We start from the raw sequence: 3,405 nt of genomic DNA on the forward strand, positions 1-3,405 counted from the left end.
CAATTGGATGTAAGTTGCAGTAATTATTCAGAAATGAAGAGGCTCGCACTGGTTAAGAATAGCGTGGAAAGCTGCATCAAACCAGTCTCTGGACTGAGGACCACTACAGTAGCAACAACATAGGACTCGTACGTTAAACAAAACGACAAATTGATGTTAAAATTCAACGTCTGGTCCTGGACCCTCTCTTTTCTCCACTACTTCCGCCCAGTCCACGGTGATGATGTTTTCTATGTCGGAGTTTGCTGCAGCTGGTTGTGATTTGGTTTCCTGGGGGCCTTAGCTGTGTTAGAGGCATCGGCCTTGCCGCCGAAGTTAAGCGCTGTCGGGCGTGGCCGGCGCTTGGATGAATGACCATCCGGGCCGCCATGCGCTGTTGTCATTTTTCGGGGTGTACTCAGCCTCGTGATGCCAATTGAGGAGCTACTCGACCGAATAGTAGCGGCCCCGGTCACGGAAAACCACCATAACGACTGGGAGAGCAGTGTGCCAACCACACGCCCCTCCTATCCGCATCCTCAACTGAGGATGACATAGTGGTCGGATGGCCCAGATGGGCCACTTGCGGCCTGAAGGCGGAAGTGCTTCACTATGTTAGTCCCGACGCAAGTGCCTGGGCAGGGCCGTAATCGCAAAGTCCTCGCTTTTACGTTCTACCAATATTAGACTTCCCTCACGTGAAGCTGTGGGCAAGATTTGTTGCTCCCGCATCCACTCCTACGTTATTCGTTTGTTGGTTTCACGAAAGGCCTAAGATGACAGGACTGCTGGCCGCTCTCATTACTACTGTCCTCCATGTGTGAGGCATCCTCATCATTCTTACTTTCGTTATTCTGTTTTGTTTTCGAGACTTCCATAACCGTTTGAATGGTACCCGAAATATTTGTTGCAAGAACCCGAGATGGAGAACCACCCCCCACTAATGACTGGGCTGGGGACTTACAACAGTGTTAACCTCCACTCCCACCTGATGAACATGCGGTGGTAGTGAAAGTGGTGCCGCAATACCTTGATCTAACACAGTAAACACGGTTTGTGACGTAGTTCTATTGATAACTGAGCTTTCTCTCGGCAGCTGTTCAGGGCACGGGCCTTTATTGCGACAATCATTCCGAAGGTGGCCCACCGAGTTAAAAATTCCACATGTCTTCGGTTGTCTGCTATGTGGTATGTACACCCTACAAGCGCCGATGAACAAGTAGGACAGGATGTAGAATGAAATTTTCACTCTACAGCGGAGTGTGCGCTGATATGAAACTTCCTGGCAGATTAAAACTGTGTGCCGGACCGGGACTCGAACTCGGGACCTGTGAGGACGGGGCGTGACTCGTGCTTGGGTAGCTCAGTCGGTAGAGCACTTGCCCACGAAAGGCAAAGGTCCCGAGTTCGAGTCTCGGCATTGTAAAATTACTGAAAGATAGTCTTCATGACCTGTAGACTCCTCCTAACGTATGAGTGGCAAAGGACAACTTTTGTTAGTAAATATTTATTAATAACACTTACTTGATTCCTGCCAGAATAAACGAATCCCTTTGCTGACATCACGAGCGGTTTGTGCATCGGCAACTCATCCCATTAGCTCTGAAAGCGCCAGATAGCCAATCACCTCCGCTAGCCAGCGTGGAAACCTACCACTCGCTCGTCACTCCGTACGTACTGCAGCGCTGCCACATTCACTTCACGTATGTGAAATAGCAAAAGTGAAAATAAACTGAAATGTGCTCTTCTCTGCTAATAAGGAGTACCTTACAGACCCGAATCTCATTGGCCTCAGTGCGTTTCTATTGAAAGTGCATTGCACCAAAAAATTCCTACAAACGCTTGCAGCCATTTCACTCACCGAATTTTGGAAAAATAACTAAAAAAATCAAGAACAGGGCGGGCGCCGACGTAAATAATGCCGCGCAGTCGGAGCTAGCAGCACGACGGTGTTGACAGGCGGTCACCCATCCAAAAAATAGCGGGGCACTGCATAGCTTAACTTGCGCGACCGTGCGGCAACTAGTGCGTCCATCGCGGCAAGGATGTTTACTAATTTAGACAATGAAGTTGTTTGGTGGTATTCTGTCCATGGCGAAAATTTCAGAGCTGGGTTCGACATGTCTGATTGGACCTTTCCCTTTTTCATTAATTTAGTTTAGTGTAGCAAAGTTAAGTGTTTTGTAGATCATACTCAAGATAAACTATATCGTTCGGAATATTATTTTTATAAAACTTACACATATTTCCGGAAAAAAGGTAATTGATGAATTGCATCTTACTAAAAATAAACCACAGGCTGTTTTCTAGCCATTTATTAGTTTGTTCCTGACCTCTTATTTCTGTTCAGTACTTCTTCTACCGTGTATAAGGGGTCACCAGGGAAAATTATCTTTAATGATTACCTGAAAACACGCTTCCTGTCGGTGAGGATCCCATTATTAAGATCCCTTCAGAAGTGGTGAGTAAATGAAAAAAATATCTAATAACGACATGATTGTTACAGTAGATACACCAAATAGCTGCTTATAATGAGTAATCTTTATTTACAATTACGACAGGCTGTTTCGGCTTTATCGACATTTTCAAGTACGTCTAGATTGATGTGACGTCCATATTGCGTCGTTAGTGAACTGTTTTGTAACTGTCACTGCTTTAATAATATTGTAAATGTTGTTGTCGAGATGTAAAAATTAATTGTTAGTTACGAAGTGACGGCAGTTTGACAGTTCCACTATTACGACGCTATATGTCTATATATACAGCGTCGTAATAGTGGAACTGTCAAACTGCTGTCACGTCGCAATTAACAATTAATTCTAACATCTTAACAACAACATTTACGATATTATTAAAGCAGTGACAGTTACAAAACAGTCCACTAACGACGCAATATGGACGTCACATCAGTCTAGACGTACTTGAAAATGGCGATAAAGCCGAAACAGTCTGTCGTAATTGTAAATAAAGATTACTCATTATAAGAAGCTATTTAGTGTATCTACTGCAACGATCATGTCGTTATCAGACATATATTACGCTGCTGGCCCTGAAGAAGAAAAAATATCTTTTTCACTAGAACACCCATTTTCAACTCGGAAGTCTGATTACTTAAGAATACTGCACTGCAAAACTTATGGACGAAAGTAACTTTCACGCGATGTGTAGCTGCCGAGCTCAATGAATATTAAACGCTAAAGAACTGCTACACTATTGTACAGGTGGTAACTGAGAGAGCTGCGCAATGAGGCAACAGAAATGACATATTTATTACTCTTTGTCACCGCGATCTGTTATGATCTGCTGTATGTTACAAAATGCGGGACATGGTTCTTAATATGGTGTGTGATCAGAATGGGCGGCAGTGCGTGCTCTGAAACTTGCCCTCAACCAGGCTGGTCAAGAGTTCTGGTGTTATGGCGGTCC

The sequence above is a fragment of the Schistocerca cancellata genome, chromosome 7 (genome assembly GCF_023864275.1).
Source record: "Schistocerca cancellata isolate TAMUIC-IGC-003103 chromosome 7, iqSchCanc2.1, whole genome shotgun sequence".
Taxonomy (NCBI): Eukaryota; Metazoa; Arthropoda; class Insecta; order Orthoptera; family Acrididae; genus Schistocerca; species Schistocerca cancellata.